General features: G+C 43.2%; 2 protein-coding genes across 5 annotated transcripts in view; one reads left to right on the plus strand and one right to left on the minus strand.

The window, feature by feature from the left end:
- The window catches only part of LOC122567858 (protein grainyhead), a 159750-nt gene that overhangs the window by 89727 nt on the left and 45472 nt on the right, over positions 1-24551 (minus strand). The window lies entirely within an intron of this gene.
- Positions 1-24551, plus strand: part of LOC122567859 (zinc finger protein 467) — a 263949-nt gene that overhangs the window by 78332 nt on the left and 161066 nt on the right. Inside the window, exon 2 of the mRNA XM_043726976.1 lies at positions 14497-14568. The gene's annotated coding sequence lies outside the window, so the exon portion shown is untranslated. The remainder of the gene's footprint in view (positions 1-14496; positions 14569-24551) is intronic.

Genomic DNA, 24551 nt, shown 5'->3' on the forward strand with positions numbered 1-24551 from the left:
AAGTTTCGCGCTCTGCAATGTCACCGCTAACTATCTCGATCATCTCGGTTAGGTCAAAGACCCAATGCGTGTGAAATCTGGGCGGATCTTCTTTCTTCTAGGGCGTTTTACGACGAAAGACATATCGACGATTCGAACAGTTGTCGATAATCCTCGTTTGAAGTTGTGTTTCGTCGGTTAAACGCAATTGCAATAATCGCGTTCGTTTAACCTTGACCTGTAATAATTGATACGTAGTACGAGCATGATATTTTCACGAGAAATACGCAACGATATCACGAGGCGAGGAGTTAAGTTCAGCGATGAAAGTTTAGGATTCTGGAACCAAAAAAAGAAAAAAACTCTGAGAAGAATATTTGAAAATTTCGTAGATATTGATTTTCCTTAAGTATCGTGCTAAACTAACAGTACATGCGAAATGTTTCAGCGTATTTTTCGAAAGAACGTCATCCAGGTTTCGACTCAATGTCGTCCAAACTATGTCGCCCGCGACGAATATACCTTGCTAAAGTCTCAACTTCGATATTTGAGGGATACTCAGTTTCGAAAGTGTTTAATCATCGATTTAAAAAAACCAAGAATCTAACTGTATCTGTTCGAGAAGATTGACGACAAAATTCCAAAAAGAAGATATCACGGCGAGCGACATCCTTCCCCAACTACGAAACCTAAATCTCTGTTCCATCTATCGAACCTTTCCACCGAAGAATATTACGAGTTCGCGCGAGAAAATTGAAGAAGTCGAGATAAAAAAAAAAAAAAAGGAAGAAAAGAAAAGAATGTCACAGTGTAACGTTGCTGCTAATTACAGTACCTAAATGTCTACCCCGCCTATCGAACCTTTCCATCGAAGAATGCGAGGTGTTGACGCGAGCGAACGTCGCGGCATCCGACGAATCCGTTCGAATTTAATGAAAACGCTTTCATCGGAGCTCTATGTCACCCAGAGCACGCCCGTAATGATTGAATTCGCCCGTTTCAGCAGAACCTCGGGCGTGGAAAACGCGGATCTCCGCTTCTTGCGAGCTTCGGCCTTTTTTTCCTCTCCTTTCCTCACCTCTCCTCTCCTCTTGTCGTTCTACGTCCCTCTCTGTCTCTCCACCACGCCTTCGAAACGCGTTAGACTTGGAGTTTCACCTCTTCGCCGGAGCTGTGCACACCTAGGCTATTTTAACGAAGCCGTGGTGCACGCGGTTCGCAAATAAGAGATAGTTTCACGACCGGCTCGTCGCTCGACGACCATTTTTCCATGCTTGTCGATCCGCGTTTACGCCCATAACAGATGCGGTCCTCGTAGCCGATCTCATAGCTATAACGAGGTTGATGCCGATCCAGAGCATCGGCATGGGCTCTTCCGACCGGCCCGGGAGAGAAAAGGGAAACACAGCGCGGCGAAGAGAAGTCGGAAGGCCGAGAGGAAAAAAACCGGTGAAGAGCGTTAGGTACTGTTGATCGAGTAAAATGTTGACCTGTTCGAACCAGTTTCGTTAATGAGCCGGTGACATTGTATTTATTAGCCGACTCTCGTCTCTGTTTTGTGAGCGAAATTTTTCAAATGGAGAGCGAAGGACGACGATATTCTCGTATTATTTTTTAATATTATGCAGAAAGTATTTTCACGTACCGTTGTATTTAGCACTTTATAAGTTACACGCGCGATTCGTTTATTCTCAGCGTGAATTTTTAGTACGATTCGAAGACTAAAACCTTGAATACAGACACGTGTCTAGAGAGTACGATTTTATTGACTAATAACGAATTATATTTATCGTTCTTCTCCGGTATCGACTCTTGCTTATCGTGATTTAGAATCATTGTTATTATTGATTAAATTATTCACGAAATGGTAGGCTCTTTGGCGTATTCAAACTTGGTTCCTTTCTGAATCAAACGATTCGAAGGTTGAACCGGTGGATTTCGTAGGTAGAAAGTGGCGAGTGGCGCCTCGTAAATTACGTATAAATCTACCGATGTCGATCAGGTTCCGTTAACGAACCTTCGCTAACGAACGACACTTTCTGCATTAGCGAACATCGTTGACTTGTCGTATAAAATTCTACTCGTCTTAAGTTCGACTTCGCCATGCTAATTACGTCGGAGACATTTCCACGGTATCGTTACGTCTAATGAAATCTCAACCGCTTAACACTTAGATTCGGATCGATAGGTTATTTTTATCGTTCCACGATGCGTTCGTGTGTCTACGGTATAAAGATAGGAAAATTAAATGCCAAAGTATAGACGGCATATCGAGCACGTTAAAGTTTTATTTCCTGATCGTGGTTGGCGAAAGTGGTCGTGTAGTTTCCCCGTTAGCGACGAATTATTTGATGTTGATTCAGCGGTCGTAAGTAGTAAGCGCCTGTTACTGGTCAGACGTATCGCGAAACACCGCTATCGTCAAGTCTTATTAGAATATATTACGATCCATTAGGGAATCAATTAAAAAAAACTTCTTACAATATTCTTATCTAAATATTCTCTGAAAGTACACGTACGCCGGGCATTAGAACGTTCAATTTAGAATTTTTTAGACAGCTTTCTTTTAACACGTCAAACATAAATTTTAACTGTACGTTTCTTTAATCGAACGCTCTATTGCCTCTAAATATCACTTTCTCTTTGTCCTTCTCATTATCCTATAACATTCTGAAAGTTTTCTTTTTTTTCAAAAACTTAATATACTTTTCCATTGCTTTCCACGTTGAAGAATTTCTGACTCGTGGATACCATTCTTCTGCCTGAGCATCTCACATTGTTCTATAACGAGTACGTTTGTGCAACTTGTGAATTTTCCAAGAGTATATATCGTATCTATTCTGCGCTACATATGCCACAATGTGTTACATTAGCATAAAATAATTTCAGGTATTGACAGCAAAAATACCGTCCGCGATATCAATCTCGAAGGAGTTTAGAAATCCAGTAACGTGAAATTCCTCTCGATAGAAATCATCGGCGATCTTGATCGGAAATCGGGTATTTTCTCTCGCTCGAATTACCTTTCCACTTGCACAATCGTGTGACGCTTTACGAAGATTCCCGCGAAGCTTCTTCACGACGAGTCGAGCGTGCAAGAGATCGAGGTAGAAAGGCGGGGCGGTTTAGTCGAACGAACACACAAGAGACGGAACAGGGATTACACGCGTCGCGGTTGAAGCGCTTCGGACGATTTATCGGCTCTCCTTTCGAATTCTTGCCGCGCTTCATAAAAACGACGTCGCACGTTATGTCCGTGCGACGCGGCCAGCCCGCGTATAACCGTGAATTGTCGTTACGTTTGTCATTGTCGTTGTAAATAAAAGGGCCTGGCCGGCAATCGTATCTGACCAGGGACCGCGGCGAGAAAGAGAGATCTACCGCAGATATTCTCGAGTAAACGAGTATCCCCTCGCGTACGCAGCGACAGTAATGTCAAACCATGCTCTTTTATTGCTCACCAGTTTCTTCCCCTCTCGTTCTCTCTCTCTCTCTCTTTTTCTTATTTGGTTTTGTTATTTAAACATTTAAAATTACTCAATTCGCTTCCCTTAGACATTTAAGGTCAATTAATTTTCTTCCCCTGAACGTTTAAAATTATTTAATTTTCTTTCTTTGGCTTTTGAAAATTATTTCGCTTGCCTGCCTCGGCTATCTACACTCGTACAATAATCGTACGTTCGCCTTAACGTCATTTAATTTCCCCCCCTCCCCCTCCCCCTTTGATCCGATTCCGCCTCTGATGGTTTTGATCGAAAATCCTCGCGTCCTTCCTCGTATAATTTCTTTCTCTTCCAAACTAGCGCGCGTCTTCGTAGTGACGTGAGTTCGAATTTCTGGCGCGGGGATGGCAGCAACTTTAGTTTGAAACGTGGCTCGAATTTAAATGGCCGCGCTTAGTCGGTCTCTTCTTTCCGGGACAGATCGAGATAAAATGGAGTTTTCACCGGAATCTTGGATGAACGAGTTTGAGAAAAGAAATGGTCGAAGGGTGGATTCTATTTTTAATCCTGTTGAATTTCCTAGTCTGGTTAGTTGATGTTTTCAGTGTATGTATGTACATGTATACTATTTAAATAATACGAAACTGGTCAAAGTATAAGAAACAGAAGCATAGGAAATATAAGTAAGCAAATAAATTTGAGATACAAAGATGTCAAATATCGATCAACAACACTCTAGACACCTACTAGACTTAGAACAATGATAAACTGATTTACGTACGCGAGATAAAGCTGTTTGAAACTTGTCAATTGTCTACATCATTGTCTATGTCAATCTATTACATCGATCGTAAGATGTTTTGAAAATGTTACGAGAGACGTAGCATAACAAATACATCGCATAAACTCGTGTCTATCGCTCTCACTATCGTTGTCGCTTATTTATTATAAAATTAACGCACGTAATAGAACACATATTTTAATATATCCTTATATAAATCTCGTACAAGGAACGGATCTCTAAATCCTCCTGAAAAACCAAACAACTTTTTCTTGTCAATCGAAATTGATATTTGCACGTTATCGTCACGTACCCTTATAATAATTTATACCGAGCTGCGTTGCATAATCTCTTCTAATTACCATGTTCCATTCCGATACTAAGATCTGTCCACTTCCATTAAAACGTTCCTTGCAAGCTAATTGCGGAAAACTTCTTCTAAACCTTTCGTGGACTCGCCTCGAAAATCCGGAAAACATTAATACATTAAATAGTCCGTGTCGTATACATGTTTGCGTTCTTAATTTCCACGTATGTCCAACGTACAAAATGATCGGACTAACTGAGAAGGGAAAAAATAAACCAAAAAAAAAAAGAAAAAAAATAGAAGCGGGAAGACAAAAATAACGACATCATCCGAGAGAAATGTACCGTGAATTAATTATATCGTGTTGCGCAACGTTTGGCAACGCCACCGATCGAATTTCGACGGACGGTCGTGCGAAATTGCGCAATTTTTCGCGAGACGTGTCGTTTTCCGGCCGAATGCCCCGCAGAAATTAGTCCGAAAAGCGGAACACTTTCGAAGCCAGCCATTGGAAAACGAAAATTATTTAGCAGATTTTTCTGAGGGTCCTGTCTACAGCCGGAGCAGCCAAAGCTTTGCGCACCGATTTGTTAGAACAGTAACGCTAATTCTCCTCGGATATTTTTCTCTTACAAGTAATTGCGTTCATACACGTTTCAGGAAACGATTTTGTAATAGAAAGCTACGAGCAGAAAATTACTTTACTATTTACCAATGAACAAACTCTTCGTCTTTTAAAATTTGACTTCTTTTTTGTATGCTTACGATCTTCAATAAAATAACATTTCAGTGAAAAGAGTTTCATGATCGCGTGAGAGAATCCAGACTCGTCAATTGTTCGAAAAGAAGTACGCAGCCAATTCTCCTCAACGATCTTACGGTTTTATTCGATTTTGCCTATCTCCAGTAATCTACGATAATTTTCCCTATCTTCGTGTCTCGTTTACGGCTGCCAATACATTTTTGTTTGACAATGAGCGAACCAATTTCCAACACGGGGCATCACCCCGTGGAAAAATGTTAAATTCATAGGTCGACTCTGTCATTACCAGCGTCAACTCGGTTCGTAAGGTGCATTCCGCGGGTCGATCGAACCGATCTGCTCGACGTGTCGAGATTTCACGTTCGCTACGAAATACGTGTAGCGAACGAGCGAGGTCGACGTTTTCCGCTCTCACTACCGGCACCTGAAATCAAACGAGACTATTCGGTTACCCGGTGTGGCAACATTTCACGCGGAACGAGCGACGTCTAACGCGTAGACACGATAAACCGATCGATCCTTTTTTTGCTCCTGCCCCACGCCCGACACCCACTAAGTCGTCCCGCGCAAGAACTCGAAATTATCTGCGATACACGCTCGAACATACAGCGTTCGAGATGTAACAGTCGATAAGAGGACACGAGTCCGTGAAAAATCGTAGAACGAGCGGTAGCTGCAGCGTCGATAAACGATAAGCGTCGTTTCTGTTCGTGCTTTTATTTATTGTTTCACCGAAGATCGTTGCCGGACTTTGATCCGTTGGTCGAGATGAGCCTCGCGGTGAAGCTTTGTCCAAGTTACCTGCATTCGAATAATTTATTGTTATTCGAATAAATTATTCGTAACTGTAATTAATCGCATTCAAAGAATAAACTAGAATTTTCATCGATTTTCTGCATATTCTATCGTGGCAGTGATTACTTTTGTACGAAAAGAAAACAGTTCGAAGTTCGAGCAACTTGAAATCTTTTTAATAGTATGAAACTTGTCGTTTGTTTGACTCGAAAGGACAGCAGTTATCGTTATTACAATAATAGAATGAATATTAATTAAAATAAATATAAGGAACAAAAGAATGCACGTATGGAATATACACATATAACAATATAATTAATGCTGTAATCAACATTAAATTTCACATACGCGTATCTCCTTCCTGCATTATGCATGCACTTGAAATCAGGTTATTCAAGCTCTAACGTGAATCTCAGTAACGTGACCAATTCGAACGAGACATTAGATTCATGTTTCATAATTCATTTTCTCTACTTGCTACGCAACTAGTTGCCCGTCGCAGCCTGGTCAAAATGTATCTCACAGATCGACGGACGTAATTACTTCTGCAAGTCAGGCATTTTATTTAGGTTGATCGTTTCGTTTCGTCTTCCACGTCGAGTAGTTTTAGTTAACATGCTCGTGAGAAGTTGTACGATAATCGATGGAGTAATTGCCTGTTGAACAGAGCGGGGCAATGCGCGCAGCTCGTCGTGAAACTGGCGTACAAATCTTCCGCATGTAATACGGCCGCTGGTAATTCCAGGCAGATCGAAGAACAGCGAAACGAAGAGAGGCAGGGCAATTCTCGCTACAATAACATCGAATGGAATCGGCCGATGGAACTTTGAATTCCCAAGCGCGCCCTTCTAACTCGAGCATTCCCATGGATTTCCATCGGAAACGGCGCAGAATCTCCACTATTATAAAGCGTCTCAGAGGCATCGGCCTGCTCGAATATCGACATAAATTGAAGACGAAACGTCGCAAACGAGCTCCGCGTTGCCTGGGATACGCCCACGCGGTTCGATTCCCATAATCAACCGGTTGCTTATTAATCGATCCTCGGTGACTTCGCTGCGCCGTTTCGACGCCAGTAAAATCGAAATAGTATCGAACCTGGATCGGGTAAAACCAGCGTTTCAGGTTAATCGCGGTATACGCGACGCGTAATAGCGCGAAACACTCGGTTTCCTTGGGCTTAATCGGCGATTCGAGCACGGAGGAGGCATGGAAAAGGCAAACGGGAGAGTTAGGCTGGGATAGCGCGCGCACAGATTTTAATGGGACCCGGCCATCGATGAGTGGCGAACATTAAAACGAATCAGCTCGCACGGAACGACCGAGATACCCATCGACGATCGCGTTTGCCCGCGTTGCAGCGGGATTCGCGACAGGAACCAGTCTGTAACTGCTCGCGATTACCCTCTTTCAGCTCGGCGACGAGTTAGCGGAATGGCTCTGCTGGCCGCGGAGAGGTGTGAATTTATTCGAACATCCTCTTCGCCAGTTCTATGTGACGCTGGTTGTACGATACTTGCACTTTAGGCTCCTTATTTTGATGGAAAGATACAGGTTGTGCGGTGTTTTCTTGATACGAGGTTTTCTTAATCTTTGCCGAAGTAGACCTTATTTCGCAGTAGTTTCATTATACGAGGTTTTCATTTCATTTTGAGAATATCACTCGGTGATATCTACGCGGCTCTACATTTACGTACGATATTTGTCCTTTAGGTTTCTTATTTTCATATGACAAAGACGAGATGCGTAACGCGTCGCGGATATAAATAAAAATTTTGTATTAGGGCAGGATATCGGATTGCATTTAGTCGGAGAAAGCTGGAGACGTAAGACGTTTCACGGACATAGATTCTGTTTCTTAGATTCCTCTTATGGTGTTCTTTTCAGGTTTCTTCTTTTTATCGTTCAACGATTCTCAAGTATAATTTCCATGGTTTCGATACGGGAAAGGGAACCCCGTAGTGTTGCGTAGGCTGAACTTCGGTAAAAGCACTATCTAACGATATAGAAGCGATCGAGTCGTTATGAGATGCTTATATCGAAACGTAGAAAGCGATGTAATTCTCGGCGGTAATTTATCTGACATTTTGACTGCCGCGTACGCTTTGAACACATACTATATACTGACAAAAGTATTACATTAGCAGCGAACGATTAGATCTCTGATAATTCGCCAATTCAGGTTAAAACCGATATAAAATCAGAGTAATGGATCGCTGACCTCCTCCATCCTAACCTAAAGTCACCAGGTAGCCGATCAAAACGGTCAAAATGAAAAGACGAAGGTCTACCGTGAATTACCTATCGCCAATAAAATTACGTATAGGTGGATATAACTCATGGAGCATGGCGACAACTCCACCATGTAAAATCTAATTTTATTCCATAATCGCTGCACGGTCGAGGGAGCATATCGAACCGCCTTCGATCCGTTTACCGCGACAATTAGTCGAGCTCATTAATAATCGTTATCGAAGCATACCGTCGGTTTTATTACGGTGTTTCCTGTGACACGGTGCTGGCCGGCTGGTGTTCGAGTTTATCGTCAAACCAACGTATTTTCACCAACGACAAACTGGTCCCATGACCGTCTTATCGCCTCCAGAAGACTAGCATAACATCCGGAATTAATAGTAATACACGAAATATTTCGTGCTGCTTGTGTGCTTCGTACGAGAACGATGGCATATAAATATTACGTAATTACATTTACCCTCGGCTTCTCTGTTATCGCGTTATCGAGGCGAAGAGGAGAACTTTCCTGTGAACCAGTTGGTACCAGTGCGGCGGTCGACCGAACACGAGATAAATTTCACCCACGTATCGACGATGATATCGACTTATTCAACGTCCGCTACCTCGTATAAGTGATTTAGGACCGTATCGAAAATAGATTCGCGCGATCGAAACCGTGGCAATGCTAATTTATCGATCGCCGCAATAAATCTGCCAAAGGCAGCCGATCGCCTTTTAGACGCTGCTTATTAAATTGACGTCAGACACTGCGTTTTCCACGCACGGAAGCTGCGTGCTCGTTGGATGCCGGATTAAGTTTATACCGTTGATATCGCCGGAATGTTATCTACTCCCGTGCATTGTAAAAGTCGAGCTTGTCTAAGGAGCTTTCGCTTCATACAAGTCGAATATAATGGATTGCGTAATTGAAATGTTAACGAGGCTTTCGCTCGGTTTTATTCTTCGACAGGGCAGTCGAGTTTTGCGCGTGCTCGTGTCATAAACGTAGACATTATCTTACCTGGTATCGCGCGAAATGCGGATAAAAATATGAGAAGTCGCATGAAATAAGTTGCGCTTGCTAATCTGTAGCGTCGATAGTTTATCAGACTCGTGGTACAACGTGTATTAAAATGAATTACTAGAATCACACGCAGTTTCCTAGTGTCTCTGAATAATACGTACGTTTGCACGGCATCCTCGAAATATTTTAGACTTAGTTCAATTTACATTTGTACGCGCACATCTCGTATATTTACGTGCAAGCATTTTTCCCCGAATAAATTTACTTCCTCGAATAAAACTCGTTTTTTTTTTTTAAATTAAATCGAGTTGATACATAAAGCTATTATTATTAAAGCTGTTGGTGTTCGACGATGACGAGAGAAAGCCTATCGGAACGTTAAAAGATTTCTCCGAATATCTGCGTACGAAAATTCGATTAATAATCATTACAGCTGAAAGACGAAGCTCTGGCGTCTAAATAAGAAAAAAATACCTTGCATATTTCTCTAACTATCCGCTACTTAAATACTAATAATTACCATCTACAATTATAGCGTTACAAGTTAAAATATCAAAATAATATAGCCGCTACTTAAAATAATATCTCTGTCAGCCTAAAAAGTTGCAGGTTCTCTATCAATCCCTGCTAAAAGCCTACCAGGATAGACATATTACTCCGAACTAAATACCAAGTGTCACACAAAATAGCAGCTTGCGATATGACCCACGATAAATCCGGCCGAACAAATCTTCCTTCCCTTCGCATTCCACCGTCTAATCGATTCACGTCCACATCCTTGCCAAACGAACGATGGAACAATTATTTCGGTTGTATCGGGTAGGCGCGACAGAGACGAACGCTCGGGCTTAATTATCGCATGCCAGCGGATCACGGGGCCATTAAGGCGAATCTGTTCGCGGAATGGCGACGATCATTGCGGCTCGCTTACGATCTACGAACGGCGCGGATCGCGCCGAACATTAAACGCAGAATGTCCCCGGGGGAAAACGATCATTGTGCCCGGACGGTTATGCGATCACGGCGGCGAACGCACGAGCCTTGGGTCGTTTGCGTCCAGCCAATTAAACGTTCCCGCGACGATCGACCGCGCACGCGCGATCATCCTGGCGTCTGTCGCGATCCGAAGCGATTTCATTTCACCCCGGGGAAGCTAAACGATTATTAAGAGAGAATAATCGGCGTCATTTTCGGCAGAATTATCAAGATCTTGCGATCCTTAGGAAGATGATATTGGACGTTTGGGAAATACGTAGCAACCGTATCGGGAAGAATCCAAAGTTTGTCTTTGTGGAATTTCGTTGAATTTCAGCTTCTCTTTGCTGATATTTTAATTACACCTTTTTAATCGGCGTATATCATTACAGTCAAATATCCATGTACATTTGACAAGCTTATGAATTTGATTTTCTTCCAAAACGAGGCTTCTCGTATAGTATTACCAGTGTATAGCGTTTTAATTCTCGACTTTCGTCTTATTGCGAATCTTCCTGATTTTACTTCAGTGCCACCAACGTAGACGCTCTGTTTAAACGATGCGGAACAGTGTGATTCTAAAGAATAAGGAGTTTAATATGTTTAATTCGTTCGATATCTTTGATTATTTTATGGGCTATTTCGCGGAAAGCTTTCGAAATTTTCGCCCAATCATCGACAATGTCTGAAACGAAAATATTTATTCGAATTGCCAACGAGTTGCGTATTCCGTGTTTCCTTTCATTTATTTACGTTTCGTTGAAATTATAGGTTGTTTTTAATATTTCTAGGTTATAAGCAGCCCATGATAATATTGCCGGGTTCTGAAGGGAAGATTATAGAAGCCGTATAGCGGTTCGATTAAATTGATGTGCCGTATCTATTAGTAGTTTCAGTGAAATCCCGTCGATGAGCAATAAAGCTGGATGAGGAGGAGCGTCGCGTTATTTAACGTCAATCTACGAAGGCTGATATTACACGTACGAGGAGGATCTCGGTATAGATCGATATAACGGGACGCTTCTCTAAATTTGCTATTACTTTCCTAATAAATACCGAAAAAGAAGAACGAATTGATTTATAATCTAACAAATATTTCCTCCTCTTCATTAGCCAGTTAATGGCGCTGTCCGATGTTACGAAGTAACGCAATTAATCCAATTAGAAACAAAAGGACAGAAGAATAAGGGGAAGGAAGAACGGGAGACTATAAATTGAGAAATTCTACCCTGTTCTGTGTTCTCCTGTTTTGATATTTACGCATTTGTCAGAAACACGAGTGCGCAAAAACGTGCAGCCACAGAACATGCAAAAATGTGCAGCCGCAGAACATGCAAAAATGTATGGAATAACTAAAGTAAAAGACCCGTTACGATATTCAGAGGATGAAACAAATCTCTGTTGATATTTTGTTTCCTTAATCCGGCTCGTTAAAATAGAAATTTGCATAGACGTTGCGGTCGAACCATAATTGATCCAACTGAAAAAAAAAGAAGAAAAAAAGAAGAGAAAAATGCAACGACAGAGAACCGATGAGAGAGGAAACGGAAGGGGAGCGAAGTAAAAGCAAACTCACCTGTAAACGAAGCAATTCAACTGTAAACCACGAATTTCCCTTCGTTAAGCAGCGAAAGGTGGCAGGAACGCTCGATACTATGAAACACTGTAATTAATCCATCGAAAAAAAAAAAAAAAAAAAAATACAAGAGGAAGAAACAGAGAAACAAAGTGCGGAGAAAGGAAAGGTTGTTCAAACACCTCTCGCGATACGTTATCTATTTTCTCGAACGATTTACCTGTCTCGGCCTATTTTACACGCCTCTTCCTTCATTCCGAGCACACCCTTCGCTATTTGTTTCTTTAATGGCCTTCTCCTCGCTACCAACGATCGCCTTATCGCCGTATCAATCTATATGCGCGTACGCTCAATACAATCTGCTTACCAATTGCGTTACATCATGCCATCTTTTTGTCCACCGTCATCTGATAACTGGCGACTCTCGTCTCCTTATCCATCCACGTGTATCCTTTCAGAACGGTTCTCTGTCGTTCGATGGCGGGGAAAAATATAAAATACTTTATGAAAAAGTGAAAAAAGTGAAAGAGTAAGTACGATCGTGTCGTTTCGTATGGTTTTAACGTGTGGTCAAGAAAGGCAGTTCGTGCAGATAAATCTGCGGGGCTCTGTTAAATATTGACAACGTGGAACAGATTACAGTGCGATACCGTCTACCATTGGCCGGCACGAAAGCCCCTTGTTTGTCGTTCGGTTGCACGCACCGTGATAATCGATCCGATGATTTGCAATCGCGTGCTGCGCAGAATTTGTTTTGTCCGTTTCTTTCTCATTTGCCAAGAATTATTTATTTTACGGCCGGCTATGGAAGAATTATCGTGACAGATTAATCGGCCGCGTGCACCGCAACGTTCCGCGTCTTTTTCAACGAATTAATCTATTTTCTGATATCAGGGATATGACGCGTCGCGTCAGGTGCCATCCGCACTGTAATTAACGCAGGAAAATTATCGTGTTTCTCGATCAAAATGCGTTTATAATTGAATTAACATTTCTGTAAAAAGAAGCAGTTCCGAAGGGGACGGAAATAGAGGAGTAGTTGCCTAAATTGAACTGTCATGTCGTTCGTGTTGGATCATTATGGTAATTTGACGTATGTCAATTTATTCAGAAAGTTGGTGGACTGAGTCGATTATTAGTTGCAACAGTTTGGTCGATCATAATTATTAGTTGCAATTCTTGTGTGCCTTCGCGCAAGCCAGTTTCCTGATTTTTCACCTTCTTACAACGACTCAGCTATAATCAATTTGGACCGTATAATTGATAGCACACGTAGCTTAAACTTCCAGTCACTCGATACAATCACTGTCATTTTCTAATATATTCAACGACACGCTGGCAGCCGCTTACCAAAGTTAAATATCCATTATCTTATTTTATTTAACCGCTCTATGTACATATATTTGCGCTAAGTATCGTTCTTCTAAGCTAGTTTCATACTCCATCGATACATTCATAACGACACCAACGAAATTTCAAAATATTTTCTACAACGCGCATAATACATTCACGATAGGTATCTACGAGCTTTTCCTGTTTACAGATAGACAAAACTCATATCGGACATTATCGCGCGGTAATACGGCGGCAAATCGAGAGATACAGAGATCAATTAAATTCAACGATCCTCGGCAAAGTGACATTTCAAGCAGTTGCACGAGCCATCCACGCGTCTGGTGATCAGAGTATCTCTCGTGTGACCGATCGTTTCAAACGCGTTCTCCAAAGGCCTCTCGGCCAGTATATCAAGAATTTTTATCGCCTGTCCGCGGTTACGCCGCGAAACCTTTCGAAATTATCCTCGTCCAACGTTTTTTCCATTTCACGCTAGCCATCCGCGCATCAACGCGCCGCTGACCTTTTCGTTGACCGCTCGTGCGATACGCAGCTACGCGCGATAAGTCCGCGAAACGATCGAAACACGTGCGACTCTTTCCGCCGCTATCGACACTTCGATATCGAAGTGAACGTTCGCAGGTGAAACGTTTCCATGCGATCGTCTCCGTTGGAAAAGTTTATTCCATCGTGTATCGCTGGATATGTAGAATCGTTTCGTGCAATAGATCGCGAACAGGTGGAGTGAAATGACGGTACGATTCGATCGACCTTTGATTGATAAATTAAGCTGCCAACGCGCGAGATTATATTGGTTGGATACGGTAATAGATTTTAACATATGTGTGTAATGCAAATTTCCATGTTTCTGGGGGGAAAAAGAACGAAGAATACGAGAGAAGGGCGGGAATGAAATATACGAAATGCAAGGATATACGTAAAGTTAGGTTGTATTAAGGATTCGAATGGCTCTCGTGTATATTTAGTAGGACATCGTTATACTGTATCTACGAGTGTAAGAAATTTATATATAGAAGAAAATAACAGATAGGGGAAGAAAAGTGGAAAGGAAAGTAGAAAGGAGGTAGCGGAGAGTGGAAGGGGAAGCGGACGATACGAAACACGAGAATAAACGCGAAGCGTTTTATGGCGAATTAAGCAAAAGTTAAATCGCTCTCGTGCACATAAAAATGTATATTTCGCTCTCTTCCTTTCTTTAATGACTTGATCACGCCGTTTAATAAAGACGAAATAACGATAAATAATAATTTTCTGTGTCACAGGATTGGAAATCTGGAAGCGGCAACCTGTTCAGAGGACTTAAAAGAGCCTAATTATCCAGTTTCAACAATCACGTGAGTCTTTAAGTACGTATATTAAAAGATTACAAAATTTCATTCTCTGTCTTTTGCTCTTTAATCAAGGCTTTTAATATCGCACGCGAAATTCAAGTTTCTCTCTCCTCGAATTATGCAAATTTCGATGGCTCGTTCAAGCGAAAAATCGAGAAAATAAGCCGAGACACGCGTTCATCGCACTTTCCACCGTATTGCTTCTTTTTCATTTCTCGCCAGCGAATATACTCCGACAAGAACGAGCCAAAAATTCTCGATTTCTAATCAATCCTATCGTCTCGAATCGACGCGGATTTCGCGTTGATAAATATTCATCAGGCCGAGCGTGAACAGCTCGAACCAGCGAACGACCGAATCAGTTTGTCGACGAATAAGTACGTACGTTGTTTCGTGAATGTCGCGGCTCCAGATAATCTGGCTCGATATCTCGATTTTCGTCGGAACACACGCGGAACTGCTTCACGCGCGAACTAACGCTTAACATTTAACCGCGCGTGATATGAAATCCTCGCGCGGCAGACAGCCTGCACGTCTAGATGTCGTATCACGTTTAAGAAACGCGCCACGTACCACACTCGAGAGAAACGGATTAAAATATCAAAGATAGCCTGCGGCTCACCACCGAGTCTCCGTTCCCTCTTTCCAAAATGTTATATACATCGTACCTTGTATGTAATATACATACTGTATATATATACGTGAAATATGAAGTTTCGTTTGAATATTTACGAACTTTTAGAGTTTTCATGGTTGAGAAAAAATATTGATTCGTTGGTATCGTATTTTATCGAATGGGCAATCGTGTATAATACAGGCGTATGCGAGATTTGTCGCTTTTTAATCCTTGCAGTTCCATCTTATTTAATTAGTCGCAAATATTTATCTACAATTTGAAGTTTACGTCTGTTATACGCAAACATTTGGATATTTGGAAACTTCGCTTCGCATTCCATTCGGAAATACATTATAATTTGTTATTTGTATCGCGTGCACTATTTACTCTTATCTTCGTTTGTTTATCATTCGTTATAATTTCGTAGCCAGTTTCTGACGAATCATTCTACTTCGTAATGTCGAATATATCGCCCAGTCGGCCGATTATCGTGAGAATTCAGAGGTTTAACGAATTACTAGAATTTGTAGCACCTGATACACAAAGAACATTTGAAAATATGTCAACGAACCAACCGAAGATATGTAAAATTATTCACCAGACTAACGACAGCGACAAATTTGGACGTTCAATGAATACCTCGTCCTGCCAATTCTACGAAATGATCACTAAATATACCTAAAGTTTCTATCTAACGAAAATGTTGGCAGAGACGCTTCTCTCGCATCGGATATTTCTATCGCGTTACAATACGGATCAAAATAACAAAGGTATAAAGGTGCCTGGTATCCGTGTCACGAGCAATTGGATGCGAACAGTCTATAGGTCCAAAGAGACCCATTGGTGGCGAGCCCATCGACGAGCAAAAATAGGGGAGACAAAGAGCGACGAAGAGGGAATCGATCGGTCATTACCATAATTTGTATATGAGTGCCACCTGGAAGGTTAGCCGGCCAGTATACGACGCGAATCTCCTCCTTGTTTTTTTCTCTCTCTTTGGCGTCTTTCTTCGGCTACTTTCTCCCTCCAGCCCTTTTCTGTCTTCCTTTCTCGAACGAAGGTATGTGCTGGCCAAGACGACACGCCTGACCGTGTTCCTCCATCGTGGTCGTCGCGTCGTTGTTCGTCGTGGTAGCCAGGAGAAAAACGAGTTCGTTGAAAAGCAGCGGCGATGGAGCGGCGGATTCTCGTCGAAGGGAATCGCTCGTTCCCGAGGCAAGAGAGCGGAATTCTCCGACTTTTTCTCGCGCGATCCACGCCGGGTCTAGGTAGAAATCGCCTAGGACGTTTGCACGTGTCGATCGTTGCTTTTTCATCGTGGTAGCCGCGTAGACGACGCGACGGATGTGCTTGAAACGCCACGGCGCGAAATCACGCGATGTCGTTTCACGAATGGGTCTGTCGAATTTGTTCTCCAACGAGCAAAACCGTGTTAACTGTCCGCTCTTATTCAGTAGGTAACGACGCGCCGTAAGTTATCACGAGGTGCGTATGTGCGTGCGCGCGCTTCTTAAAGGTCTACGTCGTTTTCCATTACCGGACAACGACCGATTGATTTACTGTCCGATCGATTTCAGAATGATTTTCGAAACGACGAGCTAGTTGGAATTCGCACGAGGTAGAAGAGACGTCTCTGACTAGAAAAATTCGGCGAATTTAAACTATCGAAAATATCGAAATATATCGGAAATATATAATGATATATGGAACAATGGTTAGTCGATGATCAATGTCACGATTCGTACAGGATATTCTATCTTCTTGGTCATACACCGCAATCCGTATGGATGCTCGCGAGCATGACACATTCTCTCTACGTGCATCGATATCTCCGCGTGTCACCACCGCTGGGTGATTCACCAGGCATTTTTATCGCGGATCTCCCGAGGAATAATTTACCGATCAATAACGTCAGTGAAGTCAGAAAAAATTGAAAATTATATACGTTTTTTACAATTTGACAATTTTATAATTCACGCGAAATAGCGCGATTGAAATTATTCGTAATTCGCAAGATTCACGCGTATAAAATTTCGTTTGTCTTATTATCAAGCTCGTTCCATCTATCGATGTTAGTAAGTGTTATCTTACAAGATTCTACTAATAGCGTTGCTTCGATTGGTCGGAAGGGGAGTTCGTATCCTCCGATCTGCATCGAACTTATCGTTCGGATCGCTTTTTCTATTATACACGTACGAGTGCACGGTCATCCAACAGAAATATCTCGCTCGAATCACTGACAGGAAAAAACGAAGCTTTCGCAAATGGAGGCAATCTAAGAGCAGTAAAAGCGGACAGCTTGCGTAAGAGGTGTCCGTTTGCTCCGCGGAAAGTTTCCAGCCGGCGATTTGCATATCGAGACGGCTGCGGAGGACGCGTTCGCGTTCCAGAGAAAGTTTCGACGTGCGTTATCGCGAACGCGCGTGCTCCGTACCACGGTAGCAAAACGGTAAATTACGAGAGTGTCTTAATTTTGTAACGAGATAAGAGACGAGGAAACGTCGTATGGAAAACGTAGTCGGTGAGATTTTCTTCAAAACGGAAAGATCCGGGACAGGTGCGATTTTTAATTGGCGCGAGGTTGTCGCTTTAACGTTATACAAGTGATTTACGTAATCGAATTAGACCAACTGGCCATGGATTTGTTCTATATGAATTTTACGACAAGATGCACGATTCTGGAGACTAGATCCGACGAAGGGAATTTTATCATTGTTTTGTAAAATACGGGAAATACAAGGATCAACTGTGATCGTAACGATTATGACAAATATCATAATTCTACTAAAACGAATCGAATTACCCAGAATCTTCGGAAGAGTTCAATTCGCGAATTGATCACGTTGCACGAACAAATGTGATTATAACGATTAACGAATCGCTACAAACTACGCTACGTCCTTTTCCAATGAATCGAATTACTTGGAATTTCCAGAGAAATTCAATTCGCGAATTGATCAAATTGCACGAACAAATGTAATTATAACGATTGACGAACTACGACTAAAAACTGCGCTACTCTAATTCAAGTATTACAAACGGGAAAATTCATTTCACGAATCGATCGCATTGCACGAATAAATTAGCAAATGCTCGTCGATCAGGCCAAATTGGTCGCAATCGGAATCTTGAGAATCGTAAATAGAAAAATTCGTCCTCATTTGCTCCAATTTCTCAGAAACGCGTCCAATTTCTCTTTCGTGTATTCGAGGCAAAAAAGAAGAACAGGAAAGTCGCAAGAAAACGAGGAGAAAGATGGAGAGCGCCAGAGGCGGTATCCTTCGATCCGTCTCCTCGTATTAAGTCTCGCGGTGATAAATCAAAAAATTTCTGGAAAGGTCAAGGCGCTCGTTATCTCGCCGGTGACAGTGTCCAAGATTTTTACGAGCATCCGTGAATACCTCGTGCTCTTTCCTCTCACAGATTCTCGTGTTTTTCGAGAGGGGCGATGACAGGTCTCCGGAGACTGCGTTTCGTCGCATCCATTAAATTCCTTCGCGACGATGGTGAACAATGACGCACCATCGCTTCGATGTGACAGTTTACGGTTTAGTGGCGTCGAACGATAGGAAATTTTTGTGACTTTGCATCGACGACGCTGCTTTTTATTACCGAGTGTCGCGAATTTTCTTTGTCCTCGATAATTTTTGTCGCTTCAGGATAATACAAACGATTTATCGTTCGAGATTTTCGAACTACGATGATTTTATATTTTTAACAGCGAGTAGTTAATTGCATGGACTGCATCGTTTCGGAAAATTTGACACAATTGTAAGATTTGGCGTGGATGATTACGGCTACGTGTGTACAATTTCGTATCGTATCGTCGTATTAACGACGCTGTGCGATTCGATGGATCTGTGCGCGCCACATGCTGCGATAATGCGATCTAACAAGGCGATACGCAGAATTGTGTGCCGTTGCCTGATAGAAAACACAAAGGAGCCCTCGTAATCGAATATAAAATATTCGGGTGTACATATTTAGCGGCAGTGACAAAGCATTTTCAAGGGCACACCGAAGTCAAGTACAAAGTATCATCCACTATTTCTACAAATATTTCACTTCGCTCACTACGAGGCTCCCGTTCGAGTAATCGAATCGCACAGAATTGCCAAATGCGAACTCTTAACGGCGTCCCGTCGTTCATGCTCGGCGTGCCAAAGTTTTCAGCGAAAAGACGACCACCAGGTTCGTTTCATCTTGCCCGTCTCTTCCCCGTTTCTGGGGCCACGTCTTCGACAGACGCGGCCACGTCGCGGTAAGCCGAGACCTCGACGCGATCGTATATCAATCGCTATAGGAGCGTACGTTGCGCGAATAAATATAATTATAAGTAAGAGCAAGGCTGGACCACGCCCTGTCTCCGCTCTACTCTCTTTTTCTCCCTTCCCTGTCTCTTTCACTTCTTCTTTCGCTGTCTCTTTCCCCCGAGGCGCGTATACGCTCGTACACCAGCGTGCACGCTATCCTTGCGCTCTCCTTTTCAGTTTCTCTCGCTCCTACCTCGTCTCTCCGTATCTCTATCTCCCTTTGACTTTCCAATTCTAGATAAGACCGTCTTTCTCCAGCTTCGTTCCTTCGTCTCTTTCCAAGTTTTATACTCTCTCCCTCCTCGTTTTGCTCTCTTTTACACGAGGTCGTTTCGTCTTTGTCCCCGTGTCGCTCTTCTTACGGCGTTCCTCTCTATCTGCTTCTTTCTACCTCTTTCCCCTTGTCTTGTCCTTTTCTATCTCTTTCCCGCTTTTCCTGCTCCGTCCTCGTCCGGCAAGCGTGCTTCTCATTGAAAGCACGCAGCTCCGCACGATAAATGGGTTTAGCTCCGGTTAGCTTCCTTTCCTCCTATCTTCCACGCACACTCGCGCGTCGCCGTCCAGCAGACCCAGCCCTCATCGACGTCGCCGGATCCATCCACGATCGATTCCTATCCACCCTAATGCCGATGTTTGTCTCGCGAAGCATACCGTAGCGATTTTTTTAGTAACGCAAGTGATTTCTCCTTGTCGCGTCTTGCGAATTTCCTTTGTCGCGTTAGATTCGACGCAGCGCGAACCGCGAAGCGCACCATAAACATTTGCCACAGGAAGCTTCTTTAGCAGTGCGAGGCTCAACGATAGTATAGGATTTACGATAACGAGGAGACAGTTCCAATATCTGAATGCTATTTATCGGAAGAAAAAGGAAGGTGATAGGTGCGCGTTCAACGGTGCGAATTTATTGCCACGAGTATTAGTTGAATTTATAGGGCGTCTGAAAAAGTGATTCGATCTTAATCGGCTTCGAGTTGATTTCTTGTCAGTTTACTGCTTATTGCGAGGTCCCCGTAACGCTTAATCACTCGTAACGAACATTCGCACTGAATTCCCAACTATATCGAAGCAGACTTGTTGCGTGGAATCGAAAGGGCAGATTAATCGGGAGATACGAACAAGACGGATCGATTGTGTCACGTACAAGCTGCGCTATCACAGAAAAAAGAGAGAGAGATAGAGAATCATTTGGAAGGTATAAAATCTTGCAGGCGTACGAGATGGTTGGAAGAGCCTCTTTGTCAACCAGATCGCACGTCGTTACCGAGAATATGCAATATCCTGCGGGCCTTACTTCTCCCGTGCATTCCCGTGCTTTTCGCTTCGTGAATGTTTTTCGCGATTTACATTAACGCGATCTTGTTAGCGTGCGGCGCGCTGCGCTTATAAAATACGTGGCCAGCATTTCTCTTCCTGATTTATACACTTATGAGCGGATACTCGTTCCGCGGATAGACGTGTGGCGCTCCCTTCCCACCGCGTATAGTTGTCGTTGCCAGTTTCCTCGATGAGTATTGGTATTTCGAGAGTTATGTCGCGGCCGAACGATAACGTGTATCTCGTGCTCGTGGTCATTTTGCCGGGAAGGGACCCAGGTAGCTCGTGTTCCTCGACTTTCGTCGCTGATGTTGCTTTTTGCGCGAGCGCACCGGCTACGATGTCCGAGAAGTGCACGAAGGTGTTCCACGTTCAAGTGAACAGCACGTCGCTTTCGATAATCTACTTTGCGATCGGGTTCTCTTGAAGTTTAGAAGACGATGTAGTTGTACAGTCGACCGCCTAAGTATCGGTTCACACGCGGCACTCGACGTTTTCCACGGATTATCATACGCCATACTGTTTCTCCGTGTCGTATAGCGATCATGAACTCCTAGGAATGTTAGGCACCAGACAGTCGACGGTTGCTTCTTTCAGCGTGATAAGGACATTCAAGAGAGATAAGGAATTATTGAGAATTTCTGCGTTCCAGTATTATACGTATTATACGTTGCAGCCATCGAAGGGAGTAATTGCATGGAATTGAGAGTGAAAGCCATTTTTTGTTACGTATCGAGTGCACGTATTGTACAGCAGAGTGATTACGTGTTACGTAAAACTATCTTATCGTTTGATCTTCCACGACCTCGTCTTTCTCACGTCGATGATAGTTAATATTCCCGATAATATTGAGATATTTCTGTCGCTACAAGCGGGATGGTTCGGAGTGTAACAATCGGATAAGCAGGAATTTCTCGGTGAATCGTAAATAAATTATCGTAGGAAAGCGTAACTCTTGATCATAGAAAGCATGGAACCAGGGATATTTCAAATCCTCGGCATTCCAACGAAATTACAACTCGTTGGCCAGAGCAGCCTTCGTTTTCTTAACGTTAATTAAATATTCCCGCAATTTCCAACTTCCCTGATCTCTTATCCAACCCATAACCATTGCTTGTCACCATATCGCATATTTCTACTCCTGCCAATCCCCCTTTCATGCGGTTTCGAAATTACTATTCGCATCCACTAAGTAAGTCGTGTCTCGTACGATCGTTTTATCCACTGTCGGCGAAATTACACGTTCGTATCTATTTTTCTCTGTCGAGTAATGTCCACTTTGCTTAGAGATATCATGCCACATGATTTAATAACGTTTTTCGTTTACTCTCGCTCCGGAGGAAAGCGACAGTCGACTTTTATACTTTATCTTTTAGATCGGTCGAATGGCGATAAGTTCGTCCGGCGCTAGAGAAATTTTCTTCGATGTTTGGTCGTGTTATACGTGTGTCGTTGACGGAACGTTAACGGCCATGCAAATCGACGTCTTGATCGATGCGACAGGGATCTAGTTTCACTCCGATCACGTTGGATTATATCGTGCATCGTGAACGTTCAAATGAGTCCGCGATTATGCCCGGATAACCTTCTACTTGTAAGTTATTTTATCGTCCGTGCAGGAAGCGCGTCTTTGAAACATGTTAAACTTTGCGAGCAAAGTTTTAATGGCCTGGTGTATGCATAATCCCCTTCGTTCGACTTACAATTAGTTTAATTTAATCTATCTCTTCCTTTTCCTTTTTATCAGTGCGTAATCACAAGGTGTGTTTCATTCTGCTGCTCGATCGAGAGCAGGAACATCGAGCGCGCTCCACCGAATAGAGCAATATTCTTTGTAACTGTTCGTCACAAAGAACCGTTTTTTGTTTGCGAATAACTTTTTGAGAAGTGGGATCGACCAGTCTCTCTTCCGACGAATATCGCGTTTCCGCTTTTTATCTCGAACGATTGTTCAACGGGATCAAGTTTTCCAATATCGATTCTTGCCGAGAGAAAAGCAGATTTCTATACAGCCTAAGATCTCGAACGTCTGCATCGCACGATCCTCCGATCGATTAACCGGTATACAAGAAAAGATGGCGTACGCGGAACTAATTTAAACCTCGATCGATCCAAGCTGTTCTACCACGATCCGAATACAGCCGAATTAATTTCCAGCGAGGTTAAACAAAAATCATTCGCCGCAAAATCTTCTCGCCGGATCATTCCGAATCCCGGCACGATCGCGACGAAAAACGACGGTTCGTCTCTCTGTAACGAGCCAGCGGCGCTAAAAAGCATCCACGCCCTTTTTCATCCGTGCATGCGAGATCGCGATTGTCGCGGCTTGAAGTGCAACGAGGGAACGATGAAGGCGAAAGAAGGTAGAAGAGCGAGGGTAAAAGAGAGAGGGTTGGATGCGGTCATAAATCAAAAGCGTTTCTCTGACACGGTGACGTAAGAAAAACAGCTGCTTGCAGGACGGTATATACGAAGGCGTCGGATGATATGCGTTGCTGGTTCGTCCACGGAATATGTTAGGCGCGTGTAAAGCGCCGCGACGAACAATGAGCGAGATAGCACAAGGCTCGCTAATTCCGACCGATTGTGCTCTCTTCGTGGCTGTCGTTCAACGGTGTACGCGTAAAAAGAGGAACCTGACCGTGGATTCGTCCGGACAGCTGGCATCCTCCTCTTGCCGTAACTATCTTTCCCTTTCTTACGGTTACTGCTCCTCTCCTCGATTCCGTCTCTCAATTGTGCTCATCGCAGAGGAGAACCAAACACCACGGACGTTTCCATTTCTTCTTTCTTCTCTTTTTATTTTCTCCCTTTTCTTCTCGTACGAGCCCCGTGACCTCCCCTTCTTCCCGTTTTGGGGATGTTCCCGATGGAGAGCTATACAATTGGCCGGCTTTCTTCTGTAGTGGACGCTGGTCGGTGTCGTAGCGCGTTGGGCGTGCGTCGGATGTTGGACGGTTTGCTGATACGAGGAAAAATCCGACTGGATGTCAGACTGGAAATAGGAGAGACCTTGAATTCGTTAGGGGAGAAGGAACGAGGGGAACGAGAGCGAAGATCGTTGGAGCGCGATTGTGTATTTCAGAAACGGCGATTGTGAGCAGCGAGATTCGAGTATCATAGTGGATTTCAGCTCTTTGTTGTCTGACTCTGTCCGGTGTATACGAAGATACTGCTCTTTCATCGGATTCTACCATCTTCCATAAAGATTTTCTATACGTTATTACTCTTCAAAGTCTCTCGAACATGTTCACGGAGACGGTCATATCGTTAAACTTCGTGCAAAATGTTCGATCAGGAAGCCGTTCCTCCATTGCCTAAGCTTCTTCCTCCCGATATTATTCTTCAAACTCTTCTCGTACAAACAGCGTCGCACTAGCGCCTGAACCTTCCAACTTCGTCCGAAATCATCGACTAAAAATCGACTCTTCCATCCTACGGTTCTTACGATTAATATCAACGATTACGAGCGTCGCGCAAACGACAATCCTCGTTCTCTCCATCCAAATATAACCAGACGGCAATTCCACTGACACGAATTCTCACCGACGCGAATCATTTTCCTCGTCAAGTTCCACAAAAGATCTCTCAACAGCCGACAATAAACAAGGAACCAAATAAGGAAACCACGGTGGAATGAGCCATTCGGACAGCCATAACGTACCACGTAGACGCATAAAGCTTGACGTATCGACGCGTAAACACGCGTTTACGCGTGTGCGTGCACGTGTCACCGCATTCTC

This window comes from Bombus pyrosoma, linkage group LG5 (genome assembly GCF_014825855.1).
Source record: "Bombus pyrosoma isolate SC7728 linkage group LG5, ASM1482585v1, whole genome shotgun sequence".
NCBI classification, from domain to species: Eukaryota; Metazoa; Arthropoda; class Insecta; order Hymenoptera; family Apidae; genus Bombus; species Bombus pyrosoma.